General features: G+C 43.3%; 1 protein-coding gene across 1 annotated transcript in view; it reads right to left on the bottom strand.

Annotated features, from left to right (window-relative positions):
• PDE5A (phosphodiesterase 5A) overlaps nt 1–5,832 on the bottom strand; it is a 137,798-nt gene extending 131,966 nt beyond the window's left edge. The window contains exon 1 of the mRNA XM_029234643.1: nt 5,745–5,832. The gene's annotated coding sequence lies outside the window, so the exon portion shown is untranslated. The remainder of the gene's footprint in view (nt 1–5,744) is intronic.
• Nucleotides 5,833–9,799: the final 3,967 nt, after the last annotated feature.

The raw sequence follows: 9,799 nt of genomic DNA on the forward strand, positions 1-9,799 counted from the left end.
AAGGAAGGAAGGAAGGAAGGAAGGAAGGAAGGAAGGAAGGAAGGAAGACAGATTGACTAGATAGACATACAGACAAAAAGAATATTGACAAGATTATTTCACACCCAAACCAATCTCCAGGAACGTCAATCATGTGAGTTAATTATGTACGAGTTCAAGTTGAGTTTTTGTCACTTGTGACCAAAAGCTTTTTAACTAAGATACTGAGGATCAATAAGAATGTCTTTCTTGGGTTTCCCTGGTGACGCAGTGGTTGAGAGTCCGCCTGCCGATGCAGGGGACACGGGTTCGTGCCCCGGTCCGGAAAGATCCCACACGCCGCGCAGCGGCTGGGCCCGTGAGCCATGGCCGCTGAGCCTGCGCTCCGCAATGGGAGAGGTCACAACAGTGAGAGGCCCGAGGAAAAAAAAAAAAAAATTTGAAAGACACTGAACTACATGATCTTCTCCAACTCTAAAGTTCAAAGATCCTGTGTGTGTGTTTTAATTATTTCATCAGCTTAAAAAATCAGGATCTGTATATGTATAGCTGATTCACTTTGTTATAAAGCAGAAACTAACACACCACTGTAAAGCAATTATACTCCAATAAAGACGTTAAAAAGAAAAAAAAATCAGGAGCTTTTCTCTTCTTATGACCTCAGTATACTTATTATTACAAAATATAATAACAAAATTATTCAGAGAAGACAATTTGCAAAATGTTAATCTTACTTTACAATTCAGAATCAAGAGAAAGGTCTCAAAGAACACAGAAGCTAACAATGGCACCTAAGACTTCATAAAGCATGTTCACTACAAACTACAAATGGGGCACATGGATATCTATATCTCCATATATATGGCTTTTTTAAAGCTTTTTAGAATATTCATCAGAATGACTCTTACGAACTTAACACTCAGTTTTCTTTACCTGCCTTAAATATTTAGTTGGCAATAAGTATAAATTCCTACCAGTTAGAGAAAATGAATAAAGCACTCACACCATGAAAAAAAATATGATTCAAAATAAAATGAGAATACCAAGTTGGTAAATAAGATTACAGAACTAAATATCAAATGAATGACTCAAGTGGAAAGACTTTCTTCAATTTTTATTCTTATGTTGTAATTCACAGGCACTTTTTTTTTTTTTACTGAGAACCTGATTTAACAGATATTTCCAAGGCCACATCAATCAGTTATAACATTGGTCAACTGAATCTACATCTGTCCAGCTAAAGTAATCTCACAGGAAGTCCTGCAAAGTCAGTACCTAGTCTGCATTCTAAACTCAAAACTTAGTCATTTTTCAACCCTCCAATATCAATCAACTCAGTGATTTATTTAATTGCCCTGCAGTCCTTACCACAGGCTTTTATCCTAAGATGAGTTTTTATCCTACAATTAGCCCTGAGAACAAAGAAAAAAATCTAACTCAACACAACAGTTACAGGTTTAATAAACTGTTAGTTTGAAAAATATTTGGGGGACAAACTAATAAATACCAAGCACTTTTTTTTAAGCCTTTTCAAGTATGAAAGAACTCTTTTCCAAGCATCATCTGACTTTGATAATATCTTGCAAAAAAAAGTTACAGCTTTTAGAGATGAGAAAAAATAAGAAAAGACAGACAGACAGAAAGAAAGAAAGAAAGAAAGAAAAGAAAGAAAAGAAAGAAAGAAAGAAAGAAAAGAAAGAAAAGAAAGAAAAGAAAGAAAGAAAAGAAAGAAAGAAAAGAAAGAAAGAAAAGAGAGAGAAAGAAAGAAAGAAAGAAAAGAAAGAAAAGAAAGAAAGAAAAGAAAGAAAGAAAAGAGAGAGAAAGAAAGAGAGAAAGAAAGAAAGAATCCCAAACTCAGGACCTGGAACATCAACTAATTCACCACAGCTTTGCAGTGTCAAATAAAAGGTCTATCATAGAAAACTACATGCGAGTGTAAAACTTCTGTTTCTGGACTTTGATCCAAGTGGTCATAAAAAGTTGTTCTCACTTAGTATCTCCTATTTCCAGTATATGCCAAATATTCTCAAGCTTTTGTCTAGTACAAAACAAAGCAATAAAAAGTCAATCATATTACCCCCACAATTCTAAATGACCTAAAACATCGTGCACAATCACAGAGCTGATTAGTAACTAATGAAAGGTAAGTTATTCTAATAAGCTGTCAAAAATAACAACAGCTGTTAAAGTGGCATTAGCACCAGAAAGGCTTCATCTGTGAATGCACAAGCATTAAAGCCCTTAATGAACGCAGCATCTCAAACTCGTAGGACTGCAAAGTTTTCTATGATAGCGAGGGTGGAGGTTTTCCATAGGTTTTAGTTACTAGTCTCCAAGTAATTTTTATGCCTATAGATTATGTTACGAATCGTTCAACTGACACTCTCAAAATTCACTTAAACAGGTTTTGATTGGTGAAAAGCATCTATTTGTGTGCTGCAAGCTATAGCTTTTAAGGAGGTGCTTAGCTCTGTATTTGAAGATAATTATAGGAAACAATGTAATACAGCAGCAATAATTGCTTTCAAGGTCAACCAAAATTCACAGGTGTTTAAATGAGAATTTAGTGCCAGAACCTTCCTTCTATTCAGTGACTACTATTGAGTGCAGACCATTCAGTCTGGGGAGAGAATAGAGAAGCATGCATGAATGTCAAACAACAATTAAATCAAATAAGGTAGAAACAGTTCTATCAATGAGACTGTTTACAGGCACAGATGGCCAATCTCAGTGAATTCAAATTTATTTAAAATCTTAAAACTCGCCAAATGCCTCTACAGAGCTATTCTGTTGCATGGGTTTCCTGAATCACATACAGTATTCATTTTTTACATTGTGTAACAAAAGGGAAAAAAGCAAAGTAATGTGATCTTCTTGTTAAAGCAAACAAACAAACAAACAAACGACTTAGCTGTAAAGTTAAGGTGTCTGTAATAAGATTTGACCACAACCATGTGAATCACACCGTGTTCAGCAGGTTGGCCTTTTTATAATCAACTAGTGCCCAATCTCTGATTCTTATTTTAAGTTTCCAGTTAATGCCATCAAATATAAGCCCAAACTGGAATACTGTTTCTTGAAAAACCTCTGGCTACGCATAAGACTTAGACTATATTCTTCACACTGACAACTTTCAGCGCCTTGCAACTCCTAAAACTGAGGGCCTGCCCTACTCTTGAATGTCTTACACTTTCATTTTCCGGCTTACACTCAACATAAACTCTTCTCTCAAGATTGTATACACACACATATATATCACAGAAAGGGTTCAGATTCTTGTCAACATCAACTGTAATATAAAAACCCTAACTGAAGGTCTAAATTTTACACTAAGCAGTGTACTTTTGAGAACTGGGATTTTAATCCTATGCTACTTGGGAAAAAAAGTAATGTGAAAAGAAATGTAACTTAACTCATTCAATTTATTTTCCAAAAAAAAGTAACTCAAAGTTCTGGCAGGCTCTCAAAGTGAAGTGTTTTTACGTATGAGTTAAAACCTACCGCCAAACAATCCCAAGTTTATGTCTTTAAAAGGGGGGGGGAGACAAAGGACATTTACGCTGATTTTAAAATAAGTAATTTTGTTCTTTCTTAATAATCTGCCTGAAGAACATCTCTAAAGAACATCCCCCTACACATTTAAAATATCAGCCCAGTTCTGCCCATTCCCCATTCTATGCGCTATAGCTCATTAAGGGCGGAAGAGTGGAAGTGTGCAAGGGTGAAAGCAAACCGGGGACAGATGGCCTACGAGAAGGTGACCTCTAAAAACTGTTGGCTCCCAGAAATCGATAATTCCAGACCTAGATGGTCTTAGTGCCTCACCCCAAACTCGCAGAAAAGTCCTCTTCGAAAAGAAACCACTTTCCATTCAGGGTTTATCCTCTGGTCGCTCCAGATTTAGGATTTTGATAGAAGGCGAAAGCGGCGAACAGGATTTTAAAAGGAGAGCGGAGTAATTAAACAGAAGAGATAAGATTTGCGCCGAAGCCACCGCCTCTTATTAAAAACCTCCGAAAGTGATCAAATCGACACCAACTCTGAACGTTCGTTAGAAGACGTAGAGTTAAAAAGAGCCCCATCTAAGACCTCAAAGTATTACATCCACGGGAAAGTAAAGGAAGACAAAAATCTCATAGAGTCTATTTTCAGTGAAGCGTCGCCCGCCGGTGTGACCCGGGCGCCACCCCCCAGCACCCGGCCCCCACCGCGCCCCCGGGGAAAGTGGGAAAGACGGGGAGATGCTGAAGGAAGTACCTTGTTTTGTCCCCAAAAGGCAACATAGCAAACGTGGTGAGTTGGAGGTGCAGATCAGGCGGCCTCGACAGACCCTGGACTCCAGGAGGCGCCGGGGGGCGACGACGTGCCCAGGTGAGGCCGGTAACGCGAAGCCGGCTCCCCTACCGCCCCCGCGGTCGCGCCACCGCCCGCGGCCGCCCGTTCGCCCAGCGCTGCGCCGCCCCCTGGCTGGGAGCGCCCGGCCGAGTCGCAGCGGTGCGCCGGCGAGTGGGAGCCCAGCACCCAGTCCCGGCCGGCCCTTTCACCATCACCGCCCCGCGTGCGTCTCCCTCCCGGCGAGGCGGCCAGCGTCAGCTGCCCGAAGGCCGCTGCCGGGAGCCGGCGACGGCGAGGTTCGGGCCCCTTCTCCAAAGGGGTGCGTCTGGGAGTCAGCCCGAGTCCGAGCGCAGCAGCCTTGCCCGCGCCCCGGCTTCGCACCAACTCCTCCGGCTTCGGGGCACCAGCCCGCCACGCACTCTCCGTTCCACCCTCCTAGCCCCTCGGCTTCAGCCTCAATTCCTCTCTAAGTCTCCCGCGAGCGTTTCCCACGCGCGCCCCGACTGCTCGCTAAGCAGCCGCCTCCCAAAGGACAGGACCCCGCCTCCCAAAGGACAGGCTCCCTCCTCCCCGCCCTCCGCAGCAGGCGCCCCAGCGCTTGGCTCCGGACCAGGAAGAGGTGGCCTCTGGGGTCGCCTCGGGCCGCGGGACCTGTCACCCGCCGAGGTCCGCTCACCGCCGCGCCTCCCCACCGCCCTTTGTGTGCACGCCACGAACCCCTCCGCGGAGCCCGTTCGGCGGCGCCGCCTTGCGCGCAAAAGCGAAGGAAAAGAAGAGCGCGGAACAACCAGGGGACTGGAAGGGGGCAAAAGGCGACAGCACTCACTTTGGGAAGGTTCCGGCATGTTGCTGCCTTTGGGCTTCTTCGTGGTCTCGCCCCTACCCTGGCTTCCCCGCCCCGCCAGGGCCGGGGCGAAGAGAGACGGGGGAGGAGCGGAGCCACAGGGAACGCGTTGGAAACGGTGCTTCCGGAGCTGCAGGGAAGGGGCTTAAAAACTGTTTTGGTTTCGCTAAGGAGATTTAGGGGAACCAGGAGGCTAGAGAAGGGCTAGAGGAAGGCCTGTGAGCGCAGATATATGAAAATAATCTTGCTCCCAGGGAATACCAGGGCTGCCAGCCTGTGTGTGTGTGTGTGTGTGTGTGTGTGTGTGTGTGTGTATATGGCGGGGGGGGGGGGAAGTCGGCACGTTCATTTTTGTATTTGAACTTTGTGAGTAAGTTGGATCGAATCCGACGGTTTTTCTACTGTACTGGCCTTAAAGTCGAGGTCTCTACACCGTAACAGGATCATGGCCCTACTTCAAAAGCAAAGGGCCTGAGAGTGGAGACGGTTTAATGGTTAACGAAGGGGAAAATTCAATAGGGGAGAGAGATCAGCCCCAGGTCACGCTCCAGGCCCCGGCAGGGTCTTCCGTGGGTCCTCTTCTTACCTGGTGCCTTTCCTAACAAAGTAAGAGAAGGTAAAGTCCCAGTGATCGTCCAGCCACGCTTCGACCGAGTCCTGGTCCCACTGCTGCTGCGGCCGCGCGGAGCCGGGGCCGCTCCGCTCCATGATCGGCGCGGCGCGTCTCTGCGGCTTGCTGGTGCTGGTTTTCCACCCCAGCTGGGGTCCCTCCCTTGGAGGAGCTGGACTCTGCCTCGAGACCCTCCCCGTTCGCCCTGCTCCAGTCCGGCCGGCTTTTGGCGAAGCTGCTCAGGCACCGGGCCACCCTCCTGCCGTGCCCTGCCTCTCCCGGTCCTCACCGCTCCCAGGTGTGGCGGGGTGCAGCAGCCCCGCGCTTTCCCTGGGGTCTGGCTGAGACTAGCTCTCGCAGTCTCTCCAGTCCCAAGATTCCGAGGCGGCCGCGGCGGCGACTGGCGAGCTCTCCGGAAGCCTAATGGCCAGGACTAGAAGGAAGCCAAGGCGGCCGCTGGGGTGCGCTGTGTGCCGAGCCGGCTCCAGAGGAGCGCGCAAAGGTGACTCTGGGTGTGTTCGCTGGGCGTCCCACTCTAGGAAAGGGAAGGTCGCGCTGTGGAGAACCATCCCAAGCCCAGAGAGCGGTAGCTGGGGTTATTTTCGCCCGAAAATGAGAGGTGGTGGTAGCCAGGGCACTTTTCCTCAGGCCTGGGAGAACAATGACTGTCCCGCCTCGCTTTCCACCAGCCCAGCGCATGGGTCTGGGAGGAGCGGGGACGCACCTTCCTCGGAGCTCTGCCAGCGCAGTGGCTCAAAGCGCCCCAGCCAAGGACCACTCCTGGGTAAGGAGAGTTGGGGCGTGTGTCACCTCAATAGATTTGCAGGTCCTGGTGGGTAACTTCTAACAAAACCATTCCCGTGATTTAATGTTAATAATAACAACAATAATAATTATAAATTAAGTGCCTTCTCATCAAAGGCTTAATTTGCATTAAGCCCCTTTTCCTGACTGGAAAAAGAAAAAGGTAGGTTGAAATACAATAATCACGATGGTTTGTGTATGAAGTCAGAAAACAAGGGCGTCTCCGTACAATTAGGTTAACTTGAGAGTACGGGCACTACTCAGGTACCAGAGCAGCCAGTTAGCCCAATTTTAAGTTAATTCATCATTTATACTGAACTGGAATTAATACACACACACCACGAAAAAAGTATCTGTTTAAAAGGGCTCAGCCTTACTACCCTGTTTTGTCCAATCCCTATCATGCTTTACAAAAAAGAATTGGTGTCTTCCTTTGCTTTATCCTCATCCCCATCTCCATGCAGTTTTAGTATGGTATTTTGCCATGACCTAATTTTTTTGGCAAAATTAAACTGGAGCTGTGTTTCACAACGTGCGAATGACACCATTAGCAGTGATATACCAAAAGTGATTTAGCCGACATACTTTTTACAAACTCCTTTCAAAATATTCTTGGCAAGAATGTAAGACATTACTCACCACATAGAAACACATCATTACACAGATAATATGAGAACTTTAAAAAATGTCTTCCAATCCCCCAATGCAATGGTTTATACTTCCTGCATTAAATAATTGTCCTTTTGTAACTTCAGTTTCTTTGAAACTTCATTGTTGTATGCAAGTAGCCACAAACCATTAAAAACCAAGCAAGGGAGCAGAGAATGAAGTAATGTATAATAAATTGTATCAGAGTTTAAAATGAGAGTTCTCTTCTAATTTGTTACTATGATAGTGATTACAGTGCTCATGAACAAAAGTGCTCAGTTTTTCCTTGTGGAAAGCCATGCGTTTCTCCTCTCAAGAGGTCAATTATAATTTAAAACTCTACGTCCTACTAAAGATGGAGTGGATTTTTGGCTTGAATTGCTTGCCTTGGCTGGCTACCATGATTAAATAAACAGGCATTATCCAAATGTCCATTTTCTCTCCTAACTTCAAAGGGTTAAATTATCAGAAATCAGGAAGGCTTCCGAAAAGTTTGTGCAAGATAAACAATCTGTGGACTATCACATCATGAGTCTCATTTCTGTGTGGTGTAGATGTTGGGTTGAGGGTTACTGTGAAGGCCTGTTAACCTGAGTGAGTATATCTCAAGGGATGGGGGATGAGTCATTTCAAAATGTTCTAGACTCTAGAAAACTCAGATAAAACAGTACCTCTTGTGACTTTAAAGTACTTTAAGTTAAGCATATTTTGAACTGGCCTCACCCTGGCCTTTTGTTCTCCAGCTCCATTTATTCTTTATTCCAATTTGCCCCATTATTTTATGTATGTTCTAACTTTTTGGTATGGATTGCTCTAACCATCTCAAATCTTGTTTTAGAATAAGTTGAAGAATGAGTAAATAATAAACATTACCAGGAAATAACTTGGAAAATGATGTGAATGCTACTTACAACAAACAAACATACAATGACTTAACAGAAAGCCCTCCAATGTATTCCCATTGAATAAAATCCAAACTCTCTAACATGGCTTACAAGCTTCTGCATGATTTTTACTGACCTCTACTGCTAAAGGTTTTATTCAAACAACTAGAAAAAACAAACAAAACCACAGATGATCAAATTCCTTTTCCAAAAAAGAGAACACGAATTATAAAAGTCATGACATCTTTCCTGCCTTTTTTTTTTCAAATACCACATAATATCCTCTGTTTCCTTGCAGCAAACCTATATGTTCCAGGCTTGAAAAAATTGAGTAAATACATTTGCACATATAATGGGATCTAGGTTTCCCATTGTTGAACAGGAAGCCTAGAAGGTACATTGTGGTGTTGAAATGGAATTGGAGGTTAAAAATTAAATGTGTGTGGGTGTGTGTGTGTGCATGTGTCATGTGGGGAAATCCCACATGACAAGGAAATGCAGGCAGCTCTTAAGAGATGTTGGCAGCCTCCAGCTGACTGCCTACAAGGAGCTCTATCCAGAAAGAAAAATGAATTCCTCACTCTTATAACGGCAAGGAACTGAATGCCACCAACAATTGGAGTGAGCGCAGAAGCAGATATTTCCCCAGTCAAGCTTCAGATGAGACCATGATCCCAGCCAATAAATTGATTGCAGCCTTGTGAGATGCTAAGCAGAAGACATCTTCATAATTGACATCTTAATAACACTGAGTCCTAGAATCTGTTAACATAGTATATTTATCCATTTATTCTGATCTTTTAAATTTCTCCCAGCAATGTCTTACAGTTTTTAGTGTACATGTCTTGCACATATTTTAATAAACTTATCTCAGTATATATTCCACTGTCACTGAGAGATACTAGAAGCAATGACATTCATGTGACAATGAGTACACTTAGTCCCAGATTTTGGTTTCTAAATACCACTCTTCACTTTAAAAGACACCAGGAGTCTTTGGAGAAAAGATTCCAGGTTTGTGACAGGGAAAGTACAAAATATGCCTGGAAAATCTTGTTTTGACAGAAAATAAGAAAGACTTAGAAATGATACCAACATATCAGAACAGAGGACATATATGAAAGGGGCTTCAAATGTACAAGTCTGAAGCAATTGGAATATCAAAATATATACTGATAGCAGCAAATTTTAAACCATTGACTAAAACAAGAAACTGTGATTCCACACTGATATAAATAAATAACTAGATAAGCAAATAAATAGAAGAGAAAGGAATGTTCCTTACAGTAGAATGCCAACTAATAAATATAAAAGGAAACAAGTAATTAGAAAATTATTAATAGTTGCTAAAACTAATTAATGAGACTGTGATGATGGGTGGGATATCTACATAGCTTAAAGTATCTCCTCACATAAGAATCGATATTGTCAAAATGACTATACTACCCAGAGCAATCTACAGATTCAATGCAATCCCTATCAAATTACCAATAGCATTTTACACAGAATTAGAACAAAAATTTTTACAATTTGTATGGAAACACAAAAAACCCCAAACAGCCAAAGCAATCTTGAGAAAGAAAAATGGAGCTGGAGGAATCAGACTCCCTGACTTCAGACTATACTACAAAGCTACAGTAATCAAAATAGTATGGTACTGGGACAAAAACAGAAATATAGATCAGTGGAACAGGA

This window comes from Monodon monoceros, unplaced genomic scaffold (assembly GCF_005190385.1).
Source record: "Monodon monoceros isolate NGI ecotype Baffin Bay Population unplaced genomic scaffold, NGI_Narwhal_1 Super_Scaffold_20, whole genome shotgun sequence".
NCBI classification, from domain to species: domain Eukaryota; kingdom Metazoa; phylum Chordata; class Mammalia; order Artiodactyla; family Monodontidae; genus Monodon; species Monodon monoceros.